We start from the raw sequence: 23,780 nt of genomic DNA on the forward strand, positions 1-23,780 counted from the left end.
CTATTGCACGGCTCGAAGGTACTATAGCACGGCTTCGCGGGGGGCTACTAATGCATGGCCGCTCACAGAGTTCTGTGGCTCACAGCAGCAAAGCGCCAGCAATCTACATTGTACGTGCTGGCCGGCTGCGCTGCGCTGCCGGTAAGTCTCACAGACCAGGCGCGGCGGAGTACTGCAACGTTAACGTGTACGCGCAGCTGCTTTACCTAGCTAGTTGCATGTATTGCGGCCTTTAAACCTACTGCTGTGTTTTTACTTTTGACTCTGATCTGCTACGTGGACCACAGTGATCCCAAAATCAAGACTTCATTTCTAGTTGAGATAGTAGAGCAGATAAGCCCTCAAAATCACGTGAATTGTGCAAAATTTGACTAAAGCATGAAACTTTCACCAGTGTTAGTACATACCATAAGATTTATTTTAAGATCGGGAGGTAAGTCTGATTTGACCTCTGATGACCTCCAGAGGTCAATGTAATTTAGATATCAGAAAATCGATGTTTTTAGACATTTGCAAATGATATATGTGGTTATGTTGCACTAAACATGCATTTATACCACAGAGAAATCATTTCCAGATTCAACAGAGCACTGACAGGTTTTTACCTTTGACCTCTGATGACCTCCAGAGGTCAATGAACTTTAAATATCAAAATACCGATGTTTTTAGACATTTGTGAATGATATATGTGGTTATGATTCACTAAACATGCATCTATACTTCAGGGAAACCATTTTCTGATTCCACAGAGCATTGACAGGTTTTAACCTTTGACCTCTGCTGACCTTTGGAGGTCAATGACCTCAAAATATTATATTGATCTGTGATGTCATTGGTTAATGGTAACCATTGTTAAGATGTACAAAACAAGCATATCTGTCTTACATTGAAATTGTCTTCATATTCTAAAGAGCAGACAGGTTTCTACCTTTGACCTCTGATGACCTTGAGAGGTCAATGACCTCAGAATATCAGAATATTGAAGTATGACATCATTGGTGAAAGGTCAAACATGGTAAGGATGTACGAAACAAGCATATCTGTGTACAATGACATCGTCTTCATATTCCAAGGCACACAGACGAGTTTCTGCCTTTGACCTCTGATGATCTCGAGAGGTCAATGACCTCAAAGTATCAGAATAGTTTGGCATCATCAATGGTAAACATGATGATGTTTTAGAGAGCACTCGTATGCCCTGTTTATTAACGAGCCATTACCGTTCACCTATGAAAATCACACAAGGTCAAATACCTCAAATGAAATGTGAGGATGTTAATATTGATATTGCGATAGTTAATAGTTAATAATTGTTTATGATGTAGGGCTTACAAACCATGCATTTCTGTTACCAAAAAAGTGGCTACTTATTCCACAGAACTTTTCAGGTAATTATCTAAGTCGGGTATGTGCACAGAGCAAGGGGTGTCGATCTGTTTTCATGTGGGGGGGGGGGAACTTGGAAAATATGTAAAAGCATAAGTTCATGGTGCAAAGGAATGAAGCGGAGGGGGAGGGGGAGGATGTGCGTGGGGGATTGGATTTTTGCAGGTTTAGACCTGAAATCAGTGATTCAGTGTAGCTCTTGTTTAATGTGTGCGTCATCACTTATACGGAAGTTGATGGGGTGTGGGCGCATCTCACCTACCCTCCTCCCAAAGACGAAGTTTTTTTTTTTTTTTTTTTAAGAATCTGATGCATACGTTTTGGGGAATATTTGGAAAATTATGGATCACCAAGGTGTACCAAGTCTATATGGATGGGAACCCAGGAAGCGCAGCGTTGGCGAGGGTAGGGTATTCCACTCCCATTCGACAGAGCTCTTGTATTTTGAGAAATGAGATTCAACGACCTGGCACACAGGCACTTTTGAAGGAATATGTACCTCGAAATTTGTATCAAAAAGGTGTAGTAAGTCAGCCATCTATGGAGGAAGACCAGTCGACAGAAGGATATGGGTGGAGGTATCCCCCTCCCACATTATGGAGCTTTTGCATTCTTTTGTTTGCAATTCAATGATCTCGTGCCACTCTTGGTTGAACTACCATTTTGAAAAAAAAGTCCATACCCAAATGTGTAGCCATAATCAATGCATGGAGGAGAGGTTGATACAGCGAGAGGAGGGTATGAAAGGGGCTGTCCCCCAATCCTTCCCATGCGAGGGAGCCTTTGCAATAAGAATAGAAATGTTAAAAAAAAAAATCTAGTATACACATTTATGATGGAATACTTGGGAAATTATCAGTAAAAGGAGTGTTCCAAATCTAAGGGTAGAAACCGAGGAGAGATTGTTAATTGAAAGACACACTACCCCCTCCAACAAGAGGGATTTTCTTTAATATGTCGGAACTGAAATCAAAGATCTAGTACATACTTTGTGATGATATAGAACAAAAATGGGACAAAAGCACTGAGCGTATATGGAAGGGGACATAACGAAAGATACTGTGGGGGAGGAGGGTATGCAAAGGAGATTCTGCCTTTTAATCTGGTGCATACTATAGCTAAAATGTTCAGTGACAATTCATTTTCTGTCAAAAAAGTAAAGAAAAAAAATCTCAATCTCAGGAAATACTTGGAGGCAAAGTTTTATGTCCCCACCATTCCCCCTCCCATATTTTCTCGGGAGGCGGGGCAAATGCCTCTCGCCCTCCAAAATGAACAATCGTGCATATGTATATAGGAAAGCCTTTTCATCTTTGGAATTCAAATAAAAATATCTCTTAAAAACATTTTTCATAGAATAAGGGAAATTATCATTCCCCAAAGTATGTTATATCTGTGGAAGGAACCAAGCAGGGGGAAGGAGTCTATCGAAAGGAGATATCCCCTCTCACAGAAGGGAGATTTTGCATTTCAGAATTAAATTTTAACAATCCGATGCACACTTAAAGTGAAAAACTTGGGCAGTTTTCTGTCTAAAAAGCAAAAAACAAAAAACAACAAAAACTAACAACAACAAAACATAGTCCACATCTCAGAATTTAATGGGGTGGGGGTCAACTATCCCTGCCACCACCCCACCCCTCCTCCAAACTAATGCCCCGGTATGTGCATGTGTTTTATTCCACTTGTTGAAAAGAAGAGAGAGTTTTAAGAAACAATATTGTTCAGTGGTCGCTATCCCAGTCAAGTAAATTGTTTATCAATAAGGTGATTTCCTTCACATGTATACCTTAAGATGATGTAGGCCTGGTATTTGCCTTGCAAGTTATTACATCTATTTCTTTTTTAGTATTCTCCTTTATATTTTGATGTGAAAGTTGTTTACTTTGCCACGATTTTATTTGTACATAGAAAAAATAATCCAAGACTGAAAATGAAACTGATACAATATTTAATGATTGACATGATGCACATATTGTGTATTTCTATGGTCAAAACAAACATAAAAAATAGATATCTCAGACCTAATTGTTATAACAAAGCATCATATCCTCATATACCCAACCCAACCCTCTATGCCCAGACAATGTAAACCACCCCATGGACTTACTTGGAGCTTTAGAATATCCTTTGTCAACAGAGAGAGACATCCAAACCTTTGCAGTGCCGACTAAGATCTGCCATGGAACTGAATGGTATGTGTATTGGCTCTGCATCATTGACAGCAGATCTCGTTTCCTATTCTCCTTCTTCTTTTTCTTCTTCTTCTTCTTCTTCTTCTTCTTCTTCTTCTTCTTCTTCATTATACTGTGTAATCTTGTAATATTCTGCCATGGAGCCTTTTCTTAATTGGTTAAAGAATGTATCCAAAGAGCTATATGAAGCAAAAAACAACAAACAAATGCAAAAACAAAAAGAGAGACATATGTATCTTTAATAACAGAGCTGAATATTGAGTATCTCTCTCCTGAAGTGTTTCAAAGAGATACAAGAGACAGTGGCCGAGAGTAGCCGCCACCTTTTTTGGGAGTAGGCCTACTTTGTGTTCTTGCAAATGATGCCTGACATTTTTGGTCATTTGCCCTTTTTGAAGAATGCAGCAATAGAGCCACAACTTCCTGCGGAGTGGATATTGTGGGGTTCTTGATGCAGAACATCATCGCTGAATTTGCCTGAGCTGTACTTTCTTACAGGGATTGCCATTGTAGTTTTGTTTTGTTTTGTTTTGTTTTGTTTTTCAAGTGTGGCTGTAACACTGCTTGTTTTGCATATGATGGTCATTGCAGCTAAAGAGTGCATATCTTCTCTGAATCATTCCAAACTTCATGATGTTTCACCTGGGTGAATGGATCCCAGATGATGCATGCATATTCCAGGACAGTCCTGAGCGGCATGGAGTAGCAAAACACCTGAACTTTATGATACTCGTATCTTCGTCTGGAGAGAGTCTTTGGTTGAAGTATAACCGTTTTAAGCTGCTGTGGCGATTTGATTCCAGTTGAGCCTCCTATTGGAACTCCAAAATATTTTGCACAATCCGCTTTCTCCATGGTTTGCCATGAATGCTTATCTATTCCCTGGGTAGGTCTCGGATGGCAATAGCTAGTTGCAATACACAGGATTGCTTCATGTGGAATGCATGTTGGGCCTCACAGTATGTCGAAGTTTTCAAGATGGTCCATGATGTCGCAGCTGTGGACTGTATACTCCAGGACCATGAGTCATTCATCGTAGTCATACTGTAACAACCCACCAGCTTTACACTGGCCAATACAGGCCCACCAGCTGGAAACTATGCAAATATTGCCCATGAGCTTGACACTTAGGCAAACCAGTCCCATAATGAGTCCGACAAATGGGGGAAAAGATCTATGAAACTTACACTGAATAGATTAAACACTCTGTATATCAGTCTCGTGGGCCTTGTTTTCCTCGAGTGTCGAGATAATGGCCATATTTACTAGTCTACATAACTAACCCAAACATAACAGTTGTATTTGAGGTCACTGCCATCACTCAAGAAACTTAAGCTTTATTTCTGAAGTAATTGACCTCTCACATTTCAGAGACCTGTTACTATAAACCAATGCTCTGTGGAATATGCATACATACTTTGATCAAAACATCAATGTGTGATTTGTACATGATTAAGCATTTACGATTACACCAATGAAGCCAAACATCAATACAGGTAAGCCTACACATGTGACCTCAGTGACCTCAGTGACCTCTCATTGTCCTGAGAGGTCAAAGTTGGATATAATGCACAGGCTAATGACCAATGTTCCATGGAATGACAAGATTCTTCTATTATAGCATAAATGATTGTACATCGGGTATTACAAAGTTGACCATTGACTATACATAGAATATCAATATTCTGATATTTTGAGGTCATTGACCTGTCACCTTCCTCAGAGGTCAAAGGTAGAGACACGTGAGTAATTTCTCTTGCTCTGTGGAATAGGAAAACAATTCAATTGTAATGCAAATGAATATAACATCTAAATCATGTTTGTCATCAACCAGTTGCACCAAATATCAATGTTCTGACATTTTGAGGTCATTGGCCTCATCATAGGTCATCTGAGGTCATCAGAGGTCAAAGGTAGAAATCTGACTCGAAAGGCTCAGTGGAACATTGAGGCAATTCCTCTTACAAAAATTAGTTTTTAGTACATAATTATCGTGTTTCAGTTAAGAGTGACGCATTAAAATATCAATTTTCTGACATTTTGAGGTCATTGACCTCTGAAGGTCATCAGAGGTCAAAGATAGAAACCTGTCAGGGCTCTGTGGAATATATAGACAATTTCACAGTGACAAAAACTAAGTTTTAGTACATCATTACTGTGTTATATCATTAACCAATGATGCAAAATATCAATTTTCTGACATTTTGAGGTCATTGACCTCTGGAGGTCATCAGAGGTCAAAGGTAGAAACCTGTCAGGGCTCTGTGGAACATAAAGACAATTTCACTGTGACAAATATTAAGTTTTAGTACATCATTACTGTGTTTATCATTAACCAATGACGCAAAATATCAATTTTCTTAGATTTTGAGGTCATTGACCTCTAGAGGTCATCTGAGGTCAATTCAGACTTACCTCCCGATCTTAAAATTAATCTTATAGCATGTACTAACAATGGTGAAAGTTTCATGCTTTAGTCAAATTTTGCACAATTCTTCAGCTTATCTGCTCTACTAAGAAACCGTAATTTGGTTATTTTTCTGTGTTTTTATACAAAATCATTTTCGGAAATAGACAAAGTCTAGACCTACTACTAGATCTACCGACATCTCAGATCGGCCTAACAGTCAGGCCTAACTCGATCTAACGTTAGCGTAGAATGGGTATAGACCCTGCGAAGTTTGTGATTACTGTGACTGTTGTGGTCGAATCATGACGAGTGTTTGAAAGCAGTACACAGGGTGGTTTACAATTCTCGGCCTAATTGTTACATTTATTTTTGGGCCTTCCTGAGTTGGCGGTCACTAATTTAGTACTGTGATTGTGGACAAGGTGTTGTATAAAATGAATAATTTATGATTTTGTTCGTGCATTGGGGCACGTAATACCGCACTCGGCGCGAGATTCGCCACTGGTCTATTCAACGCGGCGCTACGCGCCTTGTTGAATAGACCAGTGGCTTATCTCGCGCCTCGTGCGGTATTCGTGCCCTATGCACTCACAACTCATAAATTATTCGTATACTGATTTGCGGTGAGTTGGGATGGATATTGAATGCAGCGTATATAGACCGATTCGGGTTCGTTGAGGGCAGCAGACATTTCATGGCACTGGGCGCAGCCATAGTGGGTGTCTCAGCCGACCCACCGAACTAATCGGTGAGCCGACCCCCCCTGCTCTCCGCCATCCCGGGCAACATGTTTATCACGCACTTGTAACAAAGGTTCGCGCACTAAGCAAGCGTTCGCGCACTCAGTACGAGACGCCTATTGGCTAAAACGACCATGCATCAGTTTTTCATTCCGCACGCGGAAGGGGGTGGGGGAGAGGGGAGGGGGTCGGCTGAGACACCTCGTTAAAGGACAAGTTCACCTTCATAGACATGTGGGTTGAGTGAATGCAGCAATATTAGTAGAACACATCAGTGAGAGTTGAGGAAAATCGGCCAATCCGTTCAAAAGTTATGAATTTTTGAAGTTTTTGCTCAGTCACGGCTGGATGAAAAGACTAAGTAAGCTTGTGATGTCACATGAGTACAACGATATAAAGAAAGAATAAAGAAAATTCAACATATTTCCATTTTTCTTGCATAACAAAAGAACACTCGACTTCTCTTTCAGAAGGCAGGGGGAATAATATTACCCTTAAGGACGTTCCTCAGTTAAAGTGAAATCCATGTCATTTTCTTGAAACTTTCCATACCGTAACTTTGACCCATCCGAAGCCCAAATATGTAAATAAAACCATAGGTTCATGTGCTTGTTTTTCTTCTACGGGACTTTGAAGAATATGACTAATCTGCCGTCCTGTACCAAAATGATAGCGTTACATGATCAAGACCATGATTGGCAACAAAATCTGCAATGACAAACGTAAATCCCCATAATTCTGTCAAAATCCACGTTATTTTCTCCAAATTTGCAAGAATTGCAGAAAAGGGTACGCAAAACGAGGAAAAGGTTTTAAAGTTAGGGTTTACACTCTCATTCTTCAGCAAACAGCGCCCTCACGCGGCAGAAAACACCGAAATCTCTCAAATCCTTCTCATCGACGTTTTCTGTTAGGGGTGAGCAAAAGGACAACGTTCATAAAACTTATGCTGTACATTCAAAACCCATGTCAATTTCACGAAACTTTACCAAATTGTAGACAGAGGCTTACTTATTCCAGAAAAACAATCAAAAGTAGGGGTTCATGTGCTCGTTTTTGTGCTAGCAGCGCCCCTATGCGACATATATCAACGTAAGTCCCCAAAATCTGGTCAGGAACCTATGCAGGGATGCCCTGACAGGGTGGGTTTATAAAACTTATGCTGTACATTCAAAACCCATGTCAAATTCATGAAAATTGACCAAATTGTAGAAAAAGGCTCACTAATACCAGAAAAACAATCAAAAGTGGGGGTTCATGTGCTCGTTTTTGTGCTAGCAGCGCCCCCATGCGACATATACTATAGTACGACCTCAAAATCTGGTCAGGAACCTACGCATGGACGCCCTGGCAGGGTGGGTTCATAAATCTCATGGTGTACATTCAAAACCCATGTCATTTTCACGAAACTGCACCAAATTGTAGAAAAAGGCCTAATGATTCCAGAAAAACCATGAAAAGTGGGGGTTCATGTGCTCATTTTCGTGCTAGCAGCGCCCCCATGCGACATATACCAACGTAAGACCCCCAAATCTGGTCAGGAACATAAGGGTCGCCCTGACAGGGTGGGTTCATAAATCTCATGCTGTACATTCAAAACCCATGTCAATTTCACAAAACTTCACCAAATTGTAGAAGAAGACTTACTTATTCCCGAAAAATAATTAAAAGTGGGGGTTCATGTGCTCGTTTTTGTGCTAGCAGCGCCCTTATGCGACATATATCATCGTAAGTCCCCAAAATCTGGTCAGGAACCTATGCAGGGATGCCCTGACAAGATGAGTTCATTAGGCTTATGCTGTTCATTCAAGACCCATGTCAATTTCACCAAACTTGACCAAATTGTAGACGAAGGCTTACTAATTCCAGAAAAATAATTGAAAGTTGGGGTTCATGTGCTCGTTTTTGTGCTAGCAGCGCCCCCATGCGACATGTATCATCGTATAAGTCCCCAAAATCTGGTCAAGAACCTACGCAGGGATACCCTGACAAGTGGGTTCATAAAACTTATGCTAGCTGTTCATTCAAAACCCATGTCATTTTCACGAAACTTTGCCAAATTATAGAAGAAGGCTTACTAATTCCAGAAAAACAATAAAAAGTGGGGGTTCATGTCCTAATTTTTGTGCTGGCAGCATCCCCAGATGATAGAAATCACCTCACCGGACCCCAAAATCTGGTTATAAACCTCTCGTGGGTGTCCTGATTATAGGTGGGGTTCGTGAATGTCATGCTGTACATTCAAAACCCATGTCAATTTTACGAAACTTTATCAAATTGTAGAAGAAGGGTTACTTAATGCTCGTTTTAGTGCTAGCAGAGCCTCCTTGCGACGGAAATCATCGTAAGACCCCCAAATCTGGTCAGGAACCAATACAGGGATATACCCTGCTAGGATGCATGAATCTCATGCGGTTCACTCGAAACCCCATTTTCTTAAAAAAACAAAAAAAAAACAAAAAAAAAAAACACACACACACACACAAACAAACAAAAAAACATGTCACAATTGCAGTGATATGGTGAAAAATGTTCAGAAAGAAAGGTCCATGTGCGTTTTTGTTATCATTTCCCTTCCACAGCCATAACGATATTATGTGGATGCAAGCGTGGAAAACTCCATATTATTGATATGCACGCTTGTTTGTTTGTTTGTTTTACCCACTTGCTGTAACCATGTATAATACAAAAAGTGATAATGGAGGAAGAAGAATGAATATAAGGAAATGGGAGTTTTGGCATTAGTCTGACGGTCCTCCAAATGAAAAACAAATCTTAATACAATGACGTTGATTGTAGATTGCATGTGTTGGTTGTTGCAGTGGTTGGTAAAGTGCGTGTTGTAAGCTATGGAGAAGTACCTTCCCCCCCCCCCCCCTCCCGAAAAAAAATTCATTCTCCTTTTGTTACACCAGATTTGGTAATAAAAAAAAATAATATATGAATGGTGAAAGTGATGAATAATCTTGTTTGATAACACTTTCGTGACCTTGTATTTTGTAACCAAAAATAAAAAACCCCAATATTTTGTATTACTAGTAATGACAAGTTTAGATCTAATTTAGATTTTAACAGAGACACTCAGATTGTTTTAGCAGCTAGACTTAAAGATGAAATGTTTGTCATATGCTTGTTTTGTTGTTGTTGTTGTTATTGTTGTTGTTGTTGTTGTTGTTGTTGTTGTTGTTTTAACACCTAGTCCAATAGACTAGTGAGCCTTAGACCCCGACTAGGGCCTATAGGCCCTTGGTATTTACCTTAGCACTCGACCTAGAATACCATGTTGGTGACCGGATAATGAACTTCATGTCACAAAACAGATCTATGGATTGAAAATGGAAACAGCTCTGTTCCACTTCCAAGCTTCGCGATTCCGTCAATCAGTGTTGTGCTACAATGACCACATATGCGGCTCGGACCGCTGAACTTTGCGTGGTATGTACAGATTGTAACGCGTACAGTCGGCACGCGAGCCGAGCGAGGCCGCCCAGCGCGGCTGCCCGGCGCGGCCGCGGTGGGGAGCTGTCGGGTATCCGTACGTACACATACCACACTCTAGCTCGATCTACTAGCAGCTGCTCAGCTCAGCTAGCTCAGCTCATCACTCGTGCGTGCGCTTCTACGCTCTTTGTTACGTCACTGACACCTGCGCAGCTAGGATGCGCACAAACTCAACTGAGGAACGTCCTTAACATATGTCAGTTGCAAGTCGAAAAAATGTGCACTTTATTCGAAAAGTAAAGTTTTGTGAAATTCTTTTTTTATTTTCGTTATATAGTTGTACGCATATGACATCATATACTGTAGTAGTCTTCTCATCCAGCAGTGACTGCGCAGATACTTAAAATATTCATAACCTTTGAACGGATTGTCCGATTTTCCTCAAACTTTCACTGATGTGTTCTACTAATATTGCTACATTCTCTCAATCCTAATGTATATGAAGGTGAACTTGTCCTTTAATGGCGCTGCCCATGCCAAAAATACACATAGCGCGTCACAGAATCGGTCTATAATATAGGCACGGAAAACTTCGAAGACCCTTTGACCTTATCTAGAATGTAACTCATGAATTGACAGGAGATGGGGGGGGGGGTGTTTCATCAACGTTTGTCAGCGCTGACAATCACCACAGTAACAGTCAGTGACCAGAGCATCTCGGCCAATCAAAACCAGGGATTTTGCTGAAATTGTCAGCACTGACAAACGTTGATGAAACACCCCCCCCCCCGATCAGCCATAGTAATTGAAATCAATAATCATTCCTTCACGCATGATACGAACAATCTCCACCAAGAAATCAGGCCAGTACAATGCTAACAAGAAATGTGTTTGCGGTGGTGTTTGGCATTAATATGATGTGCTGTTATCTTCACACGCATGATATGAACATTCTCCATTACCCCATAAGAAACGTAAACATGCTCTGCTGATGAAGTGAACACCCTAATAACGGGATGAACAAACGTCAGTGATCTACACTCTTGTAGCTGAATTATATAAGTAGATCAATGATTGTTTCTATGTGCGTGCAAACATGTGTAACAAGACTTCTTCGACCGGCAAAAATGTACAATTTTATTATGATTATTATATCATGCATCAACAGACAATCATATCTCCATATCCTCACCGATTATAACATCAGAATGCGGCTTACCTGGCGGACAAGGAAGTTACGAGTACTGCACAGTTGCCTTACGCAGCCCAGAGTATAATTTCCTTGCAACCTTGCGAGCGAAAGCTTCAGCGAATGATATCAAGAACGGCAATGCGACATACCCGTCCGTACTCCGCAACTTGTTTGATCTGATCTGCGAAGTTCCTCCACCGGTGGAATATGTAAACTCCAGTAGTCGATACGGAATCAACCGGTGCTTTATAACTAGCTGCCGCTTACAGTATAGCCCGGATCTGCCAGATCGCACGCGGAGAGAGGTCTCCTAAATCCTACTTACTGCGACGAGTCCTGAAAGCAAAGCAGTCAACCGGCAGGCCTCCGAAAAGACGCTTATTTTATTTTCAGCGCGGTCGCGGTGACCTTCACATGACGTCTCGAACCGAAGAAAACATCCCCTTTTCAAACTGCGATATCTCCATGACTAATCAATGCTTTTCAACGATTTCTTTTGCATCTTTATGTTTAAGGACAAAATGTACTAGACATGTAAAAATAAAAATTTTCCTCACTCAGAAAAATATAGTAAATGGAGGATAAAAGTGAGATCAAAATCACAAGATCAAAAATTGAGAAAGCAGGGTGATGTACTCTGCTGAACGCGAAAGTGAAAGTGAGAGCTGCAGGCAGGTACGGTAAATCAACTCCTCCTATAGAAACGGAGACTAGTGAGGTCCTGCCGCCGGGACGCGATTTTTTTTTTTCCGTAACCCTAACGCGTCGAAATTGCCAATTGTGGCACTTGAGCAAAGACTATCAGTGTAATAGTTGGTTGCGATACTTGTGTTGCTTTCTTGTATACAGTACATGTACCATGGTCGTCTGCTGACCACAGAATCAGATTAGAATGTGAGAATGGCACGCTGCCTTGTGAACTGTCATAACAACGGCTTTGTGTGTGTGTGTGTGTGTGTGTGTGTGTGTGTGTGTTTTTTTGTTTTTTTTTTTGAGAATTATGCAGATTTTTATGTCATTTCTTTTATAAAAACAGGGTATGATTTGGTAAAAAGAATAAAATATATTGTACTGTATGTTTGAAAAATGATTTAGCAGCACAAGAAAGAAGAATACAGCTGCTTTCTTTTTTTTTTTGTTGATGGACGTATTGATTTTATTGTTAATAGGGATTTCACATTGAATGAAACTCAAATAAAACAATATTACCAAAAAAAAAAAAAGTGTGTGTGTGTGGTGTGTGTGTGTTTCCACTTCGCCATCGGCATCGCGTTCTGCTTTGCCGTCTGCTTACACTACTGGTATTCCTGTGGTTTTGTTCGCCGTCTGCTGACACTTTTCCTTTGTCTCGCAAGACTTAATTGCGCTGTTAATGATAATAATAAATATCATTTATAAAGCGCTTATTACAATGTTTCTGATCGCTGAGTGTCTCGATGAAAACATTAGAAAAGAGAAATTCAGTCATGGAGTACAAATTGTTGTTCAGATGCAAACTCGAAGTTTTCATCAATATCTTGCAAAAGTAAATTGGAAATCTAAGCTAGGAATGAATTATGATATAAGTATTATATAGGCCTATATAGGCGTACAACTGCAGCAATTGCTATTGTTAACATTGATCATGTTTATTAAGCCACGCAGAATCAGATTCGAAGTGGGCATTAGGTCCAATTGGGTATAACATGAATACACTATGCTTGGTTAATTTGGGTTTATACTTCTCCAACCTCACAATGATTGTGCTTTTTAAAAAAATGATTCAGAAAGGCGTAGTAGGCTCCTTTTTAGTTCAGGTTCATGTAGATCAAGATATAATTATGATTAAATTCTCATGCACTAACATCCAAGATGAAGATGGGGAGGGAAGAGAAGCTGGGGGAGAGTACTCATCGATTTCGATCGATAAAATCTCTATATTAATATATCAATTCAATCAGCTTTATAAAGGCATTTTGAAACAGCGTTTGTAAAGCAAACAGCAACTCATTTTCATTCTAATATCACGTACGGTTTGAATTGATCTATCAATATAGATATAGGTCTATATTTTTTGATGTTCACTTTATCATTGCCAAACCTATAGTTCTCCTCATCAAGTGCCTCGTTACCTCTACCAAAACGACCATCAGTGAAGGAAACCTAAACCCAAAGAGAAATGTGGATTGAGTGAAAGCAGCAACATAGTAAAACACATCAGTGACAGTTAAAGGAAAATCGCACAATTGTAAAAGATGCAAAGGTTATGCATTTTTAACGTTTTGATGTTGGTACAACTGGATAAGGGGATACTATAAAAACCGCTTTCAGAAAGTAGGGGGAATGATTACTGCCTTTAACATAACTTATGTCAGCATCAATTAAGTTGATGGAATGTGTAATTTTCATGAAAAATCATTTCTCTGTGGAATTCTCTTCATGTTTTCTTTACATTGTTGTCCACACATGACGTCATGGACTCTAGTATAGTCTCCTTATCCAGTGATTACAACACCAAAACTATAAAAATGAATAATTTTGCATCGATTGTCGGATTTTCCTCAAACTTTCACTAATGTTGCTGCGTTCACTCAATCCATATTGCTCTTTTGGGTTTTGGTTTCCTTTAGTATCAAGCAATCATCACTACCATCATTGCTTCAATTAGATTATAAAACTGAGGGATCGATCACAGGAAAGAGTTCTGTGGGATCGACCATAAACATCATTACTATCATTTCACAACTGGATATCATCTTATCATCATCACCATCACCATGATTGCTACTCGTATTACCATCGTATACAAATTACCACAAGCAATCTTCCTCCACCATATTGCACTTATCAATACTTTTTTTTTTCATGTCACCAATCCATCAACAACTTCACGAAATCTCTTGCATATTTTCAGCTTCATCATTTTCATTAGTCTAAATAAGCATTGCGACTATCAATATATTCCTACTCGATCCCTCCCTTCAATGCCCACATGGCCTAGCACCCTTATTGTAAGTCGATTCAATGGATGATGAAGATAAATGATTGAATATTAAAACACTGATTTGTTTGTTTGTTTATAAGAACACTAGCCGCATTCACACGTGTTAGCTGGTTGGTTACCGAGCGCGCTCCAAAACTCGAGTTCTTGTTATACTCGTAACTTTTTATGAAACTTCATGATCGATATATTAGATATAGAAACAATCACCTGGCATTAACTGGTATCAGATTCCCAGGTGGGTTCATGGGTTTATGAGTAATACACATTTGTGGAAGCGACTTGAAACGATCGTTTTATAATGTGTTGTTATTTGGCACAAATTAATTTCATTTATTCTAATGGTGAAGGATAACCAAAAGAAAATTAATCTACCCGATATTAGCCAAATTTAAGGTCTTTTCATTAAGTTGGAACATCAAGCATCTGTTCAGAGTCACAGACGCTACTTACGCGTTTTTATAATATGCATTTATAGGAAACTGATATACGTTTAAACGGTGTTAGCCATCATATTATGGTGTCCTATATAGCTCCATACCAAGCCTGGACAAAAGTACGGAATCTATCAGCAATGTTGCAATGTGTGTGTGTGTGTGTGTGTGTGTGTTTTCTTTGCACCGAAAACTCGAGGGCGGGCGCCTGAAAGTGCAATGATTGCACCTTCCATGCACTTTGTGTGTGTGTCTTTGTGTGTATGTGCGAGTGCGTGCAATGTGTGTTGTGTGTTTGTGTGTTTATGTGTTTGTGTGGGTGTGGTAGGTGTGCAGTATATCGTTACTTGCAAAGTTTCGTGTATGCTAACGTAAAAATCGTAATCAAGAGTTAATCTGAAAGAAAATGAAAGCGAGGTCACAGCTGGTCGTTGTTCACGTCTGAAAAAGTAAACATTCTGGTTATAATCATAAAAGTGTCAGAAATTGTGTACTCTATTGTTGAAAAAATGTTTGTTGTTCAAACTTCAACGTGTTTTATGAACACATATTTATATATATCAAGATTGACCTAGTTTAGCAACCATGTCATAAAGCATTACAAATTTTTGTGATACAACAATGCTAGCAACTATTTATGAATAGGTGGTAGACGTAGATATAAGGCTTAGGACATTTGCAGGAGTAGGGTAGGTTAGATTTTTATCATGATTTGTACCTTGAGGTGCTCACAAGCGCTTTATTAGATCTTAAACTGAAATACTGATAAACCAACTGGCCACGACTTCAAAATGACGTCAAAATCATGTCCATTTCCCTTGTTCTTGAAGAAAAGGCGTCTTTCAGATGTATTCCTTGTTTTCTTTTCCAATATACGTTAAAAAGTCATGAATTGACGTGTAAACGACGTGATCATGACGTTCTGACGTACATCTTGTCTTTAGAATTGTGATTTACATGTCATTAAGACGACTCTTATATGACATCTTTTGGACAACTTCCTTTTGAGCAAAAATACAACATATTGACGTCAGTTTGAAACGTTAATATGACGTCCAGTATCTTTGTTTATTTTCGTCTAAAAGATTTTTTTTTGACGTCAGTCTCGTCTTTAAATTAGTAATTTACACGTCTTTATGACGTCTTTGTATAACAACCCAGACGTCAGAAAGACGTCACAAATATGTCGTCTTTTAGATGTCATCCATTTGAGCAGAAATACGACTTTCTGGCGTCAGTTTAAGACGTCTAAATAATGTCTGCTTTCTTCGCTTATTCATGTTAAACAAACGACAATTATTGCGCCTTTCTGAAGTCTAAATAATGACGTCATTTTTATATCTTCCATTTGAACAAAAATTCCTCCTATTGTTGACAGTTTCGACGTCTTTCTGACGACAGTAATGACGTGATAATGTCGTCATTCTGACGAGAGTATGTCGCAAAGCAAACTGATATAACTCTATAAAACTCTATAATTAGCTAGGCCTAATTATGTGACCTCATGAAGACGTCGCAAAACTGACGTGAACATAACGTTCATATGTCGTTAATATAACGTCATAAATACGTCGCAAAACAACGTAAATTTAACGTTATAATGCGTCATTAATATGACGTGATAAATATGTTGCAAAGCAAACCAATATAACTCTATAAAACTATTCGTAGGCCTAATAAAATGACGTCATAAAGACGTCGCAAAACTGACGTGAACATAACGTTCATATTTCGCTAATATAACATCATAAACACGTGCCAAAACAATGTAGCCTAAATTTCACGTTATAATACGTTATAAATACGTGACGTGATAAATGTGTTGCAAAACAAGCTGATATAACTCTACAAAACTATAATTCGTAGGCCTAATTATATGACGTCATAAAGACGTCACAAAACTGACGTGAACATAACGTTCACATGTCGTTAATATAACGTCATAAATACGTCGCAAATCAACGTAAATTTAACGTTATGATACGTCATTAATATGACGTGATAAACACGTTGCGAAAAAACTGATATAACTATAAAACTATAATTCGTAGGCCTAATTGTATGACGTCACAAAGACGTCGCAAAACTGACGTGAACATAACGTTCACATGTCGCTAATATAACGTCATAAATACGTCCCAAAACAATGTAGCCTAAATTTCACGTTATAATACGTCATTAATATGACGTGATAAATGCATTGCAAAGCAACGGTAATTTTACTTCACTTATGCGTCGTAAATACGACGTGAATAATACGTCACAAAATTGACTTGAATTTTACGTCTTTAGTTCGTCGCTAATATGACGTCATAAATACGTCGCAAAACTGAAGAAAATTTCACGTTAATACGTCGCTCATGACGTCATAAATGCGTTGTAAAACAAAGTATATATTACGGTATTAAGACGTCATTTAAATAACGCTATGAATACGTTGCAAACCAACGTAGATTGCGTCATTAATACGTGTTTATGACGTAAAAATTACGTCGCAAAATTGACGTAAATTTTATGTCATCAATATGTCACCAATATTAGGTAATAAATACGTCGCAAAACTGACGTAACACATCAGGAGGTCCATAACATGACGTGATAAATTCGTTTCAAAGAGACGTTGAAATCACGTCATTTTCTGGTCATTTTCAGACTTGCGACAACTTTGACCATGTAGTTGCGACCAAATTGAGACGTCTTTTTGACCTCCGTCTGCTAGCTGGGATGTTCATAAAGTTTGTTCCATCCCTTTCTGCCAATTCAACCGCTCATATGACTACTTTAGTATTAGTGATATATGTTTTTCCTAACCAATTTCTGTGCATTTTCTGCACGCATCCTAATGCATCCAGGCTGTAGAAATCGACTACTTTTGCTGATCTGAGATACAACGTCAAACGTTGAAATAGATGAATTTACAAGTCTGAAACCTAAAGTAAGGGGAAGTCCAAACTAAAGATAACTTCTTTAAAAAAAAAAAAAAAAAAAAAAAAAAAAAAAAACCTTGGCAAATAGGAAAATATTATTAGTTAAAGATTGAGGAAAACTTTCTTAAAGGGAAGATAAACCCCAAGAGCAATGTGGATTGAGTGAAAGCAGCAACATTAGTAGAACACATCAGTGAAAGTTTGAAGAAAATCGGACAATCGATGCAAAAGTTATGAATTTTTAAAGTTTTGGTGTCGGAACCGCTAGACGAGGAGACTACTAGAGGTTATGACGTATGAGTGGACAACAATACCAAGAAAATATAAAGAAAATTCTACAAAAATCCATTTTTCATGAAAACTACAAATTCCATCAACTTGATATTGACATATGTTAGGGGTAGCAATTATTCCCCCTGCTTTCTGAAAGAGGTTGGTCCATTGCTCTTTCATAACTCTAGAAAAGTGAATTTTTGTTGAATTTCCTTTATATTTTCTTTGTATTGTTGTCCACTCATACGTCATATCCTCTAGTAGTCTCTTCATCCAGCGGTTTCAACATCAAAACTTTAAAAATTCATAACTTTAAAAGGTATCATTCTAATTTTCAACAAATTATAATCGATCAAGAAAATCAGGCAATCTGTGACGTTTCCAGCGACTTCCTATACAAGAGAATAGAAAAGAAAGTACATGTATGCAAAATTTCATATTCTAACGTAAAGGCATCATTTACCTTTTGCATATGAAACAAAAACCCAGCATTGGTGCTTCAAAGTAGTTCTTAAATGTGCGTTAGGGATAGAAACAACCAATGTAAATATTTGAACCATTATCATCGATGTTATGTATTTTTAGATATACAAAATGTGTACAATAGTTATAATAGAAATGTTTCCAGATTAAACCGTCTACAGTTATGGTTTAGTGAGGAAAATAGTGATATCTCCTTATATTTCATGCTTTATTGAAAACGTTTTATTGATGGTGGGATGTGGAATGACCTACACATGCATCAAAAGTGATATCTTGAACATTTTTTAAATCACTGTTCTCAACAGTAAACAGGACCTTTAAAATACATGTTTTCATCCTCTTTAGTCATCACTCCAAATATTTTACAAATAACCTCTGTGACATCAGTTCTATTACTTCATCAAAACATCATGGAAAATACATTTCAAATAAATTTCTCAATGATATCTTTACAAATGCCTACGAAGGAGAAAATTATCAAAATACTTTTCATAAATTAAGTGACGAGCACATCAAAACACCACTTTTCTGCGGGGGAGGGGGGCAGAATGAATTTTTGAACACTGTGTAGGTGATTAATTCCTAGTGGAGCACATCTTGGTTTCGAACCAATGTTGGCTCAACCTTATACATGCACGTAGTTATGTCGTGCCACGCTGGACTAACCATTCATGTAAACGTCACATGGATGTTGGCACAATGTTTCATTGAATACTGTCATTTCTTTTAACATCTTTAAACCGTAAATTTTTTTTTTATGTTATACAAATGCGATCCTATACACTAACCCTTCACAGACAGCTGTTAACGCCACCTAACAGTTGACTTGCAAATTACTATATCATACACTATCTCAGCTGTTGTAAAACAAAAACAAAAGAACAATCGTATGGATGTAATTTATACGGTTTTGTCAAAAAACATACACTTACATTTTTGTACGTTCACACACGTATACACATATACACGCACACACACGCACGTAAATAGCCTTCGAGATTTTTATATATACAATCACTTATTTAGACGTAAAGATGTATTAATTTATATTGTTTAAAAGTTTTATATAGTTATTATAAATCTGATACATATTTACACACTTGTGTATGCTAATGCACACCACACCCAACACAACGTTGATTTATACAGATTAATATTTCCTTAATGTTATATATTTCTGACAATGACATTCATTGTATTGCTGTATATCTCTTGTGTGTTTATCATGTCTATGTATCCATGTTAAACGTGTGCTCTGTACATTGTATGTATCGATGTAACTTGTATGCATGCTAACAAAACAAATTTCCAGAAACGGACAATAAAATCGAATTGAATTGAATTGAAATGAAATTTCTTTTACCTCACGGCCTATGTATACATCATTTTATCAACCAGCACTATTATCCTACCCCCCCCCCCAAAAAAAAAAAAAAAAAAAAATCATTCGTGGCTTGTCAACGGACACCACCAGTCTGACGCTCACTCCACTTTCGAGGCTGCCGCGTAAGGCAGCCCATAAATAATCTGAACACAAGTGATCGCTGTCAGTGAAAGTGACCAGTGATTTGTAACTTAGCTTGAAAAAGGCACCCTCCCGTGTACCAGGGAGGTGAGAGAATTTAGTGTCACCTCCCTGCTAATATACCAGCAAGGCGAGTCACCTCCCTGCTTATGCTGTACACGATATACCGAGTGCCGAGTTTTGTAAAATGATATACTGTACTTGCTATAAATGGCTTGCTCATGTGAAACGTCTTCGAATAAAGCTCCAATATACCATGTACGACTTGTGTCCTCACTTCTCATTTTCCTCTGGAACTTCGATTAATGGGAACGTGTTACTGTTGAGTGTGTACTTGCAGTGCGAACAGAATAATACACACAAAAAAAAACTTTAAAAAAATGATATTCTTCATTAGAATTTCATCGATATCAGGCCCATGTTTACAATGAAATTAATTTGAACAAAAATAAGCAGCTGAATCTCTTGTGCTTTTAAATCGTATTTTTCTTACACACAGTACAATATAGGCCTACAGTGTATATAACCATGCGTAGCGTATTACTTGACATAGAATTCTGCATGAATATCTCAGAAAAGGCTTTCTGATTACTTAGTAACTTCAAGCCAATCCATATCTGCCTTACGCACACACTTGTGCTGCTGAATCACCTTCTTTTAAAAAAAAAAAAACACACACACACACACATACACACACACACATACGCACACACACACACACACACACCTACACACAAACCCGTTATGCTTGAAGGGCGTGCCATTCACATTCGAATCTGATTCTGTGTTAGCAGACGACTATGCCACTGGTATATGTGTACATACTGTACAGCAGTACAGTAAGAAGTCCAAGCGCATGCGTACAAAACCAGCCAAGTACACTGATAGTCTTTGCTCAAGTGACACAATTGGCAATTTCGATGCGTTAGGGTTACGGAAAAAAAAAATCGCCGCCGGGACTGTTGTAGCCTTTAAACAAGGCGACTCGCTCTGCGTGCCCCCGTATAGCGCGTTTACCCCACAAACCTGTTGGCCGGCGAGTGGAGCGAGCCGCCTTTATCCACTCGTTCAGGGATGTGTACGCAGAAAATACACACGGCACCAAGGCAAGCCGCGCGCGCTTGCTAACAAATTTATATTCTTTGACAAATTTGCGTACAAATTTGTTAGCAAGCGCGCGCGGCTTGCCTTGGTGCCGTGTGTATTTTCTGCGTCAAATTTGTACGCAAATTTGTCAAAGAATATAAAGCAACAACAACGACAAAAGTACACATCCCTGAACGAGTGGATAAAGGCGGCTCGCTCCACTCGCCGGCCAACAGGTTTGTGGGGTAAACGGGCTATACGGGCACGCAGAGCGAGTCGCCTTGTTTAAAGGCTAGGACTGTTGGGGAAGAAAACCGGAGCGTGGCTTTGTGCACGTTACTAGTATTGTCGTCAATGGGTACACAGCTCAGTGACTATACATGGCTTGTGCTCACGCCCATGCAACAGCCAGTGGTTTGTCCGATTTTTCCGTGTACCTGATAGCCGTGACTAGGTGGCGTGTGCAAAAATCATTGGGAGGGGCAACCGACTGTCCATCACGAAAGACAGCGCGGTATGTCTATGAATTTTACATTTTGAGATAAGAGAGTTTGATCGATATGAGCATCACACATTACCGTCGATGGTAAACACTCGTAAAAGATTTGGGTATTGTTCATGCGTATGAAGATCCTTGAACTACTACTAATCCTTGAACTACTGCCATGGCAGGTTTTCCGTCGAGAATGTAAGGAAAGGACAAAATTTGTTTTACAGTTATTTTATTATAGCTTTCGGTACTTCATCAGACCTTTTTTTATACAAGATAGCTACTGAATGTAAACACAAAATACATAGGCCTAAAACATGAGAAGTGAGAAGTAAGTGTTGATATCATTGTTTCATGTTTCGTGCTTGATGTTAGGCCTATGTAGTTAAACGTGGCTCTTGTGTGTTAGTTTCAAACTGTTTCTTAAAATTCATTTATAGTATTATTCCTGTACTTTTACCCTAATTCTGTGTTTACTTTATTTTTGACTCAGTGTTATGATCATGTTTATAACATATTCAAATTCAATTGGGTGTTATTTCCGATTACTATACTTATAACTTTTCAGTGCTCTACCTGTTTAGTATACACTCTCAAAACACCCGAGTCAGAACTGACCCGGAACTGTGTCCGCTGGGGTCATACACCGTTCCGGGTGAGAAATGACAAGGAATGGGGTCAGATATGACCCATTTACAGTCATGAATTGGGTCAGGGTGACCCCTGGGTCTTCATGACCAAATTCCAAGTCGTTTTTTTTTTTAACCCGGAACGGTGTGTGACCCCAACGAACCCAGTTCCGGGTCAGTTCTGACTCGGATGTTTTAAAAGTTAATAACTGTATAATAATGTTGTTTATGGGATTGACATTATCTTTTGTACTGCTGAAACGTATCATTGTGGCTCTGCTGAAAAGCAGACCCATCGGCCATCGGCTCTGAACTAGATACCACTGTGAATTTTGAATGAGGCCGATGTGAACAAATCAGAAATGCGAAATAACACTCATTACCGAATTCTTTTAACCACTAGCATATACAACACACACTATCATCTTACTTGATTATTAAACTGAATACATGTGAATTAAAATGAATACACTAGATATGAATAGGAATACCTATTGCCGAAAATGAATGCTCCGTAAGTGAAGTCATTTGTCCTGTGCTAATCTGAATACACTGGAGCTGCTATGAATAATGTTTCTGCATTCTACGAGATCGCGCGAATTCTCATTGTGCTTTCTTAGTCGCCCCGAGGCGATTACTCAGCAAAATGACTTTTTTTTTCCCGGTAGCACTGTGGCGAAATTGAATGATCTTTTTCTACTCTTACATGCACTAAATTTGTGATAATGCACTGTGAATCAATGTCATTGAGGCATTCATAATTACCCATTTTTCTGCTCAATTATTTTCAATATTTCTTGACAGGTATATTCTCTGTGAAAGCAGCTGTGACGGAAAATTGATGATGACGAGGAATTGGTGGTGATATGGGGGGGGGGGGGGTGTCGTGTAATATCTATCTAGCCAGAAAATAGATGACCCTAGTTTGCAGACACAAACTCTTGTCGGTCGTACAAGGATATACGACAAAAAGCCTGCGTGCACCATTGTTCCTGTGATGTGAGCAGCTATATGGTGCGGGGAAATGGTACATGCAAAGACCTTGAAATGGATTCGTCTCAGAATCGTCTGCCAGACTCCCTCCTACAGACAAAGGCTTGCACTTGCAAACTAGAAGGTCCTACATGTGTTTAGCTATGACCTTGTGGCAGTTTCCTACACGGGTGCATTGCAAAGTGGTTTTTTTTCTTCTTTTTTTTTTTTTTTTTATACTGCGAGTGTACACATTTTGTAAACGACCAGATTCCAAGTTTGGATCGATTGCTCACCCCCTTCAAGTTTTTCATTTTTATGCCTCCGCCACGAAGTGGTGCCGGAGGCATTATGTTTTCTTGTTGTCCGTCCGTCCGTTCGTCCTTCCGTCCGTCCGTCCGTCCGTCCTTCCTTCCGTCCGTCAGTCCGTCCTTCCGTCCGTCCGTCCTTCCGTCCGTCCGTAATGAATTTTGTGGACAAGGTAACTATCAAAACCTGTTGAGGTATCCTAATGAAACTTGGCATGTATGTGTATTAGGGGGTGAAGTTGTGCCTATCAACTTTTGGGTGCACATGCTCAAGGTCAAGGTCAAATACATAAAATTTCACTATTTCCA

Source organism: Diadema setosum, chromosome 8 (genome assembly GCF_964275005.1).
Source record: "Diadema setosum chromosome 8, eeDiaSeto1, whole genome shotgun sequence".
In the NCBI taxonomy this organism is placed as follows: Eukaryota; Metazoa; Echinodermata; class Echinoidea; order Diadematoida; family Diadematidae; genus Diadema; species Diadema setosum.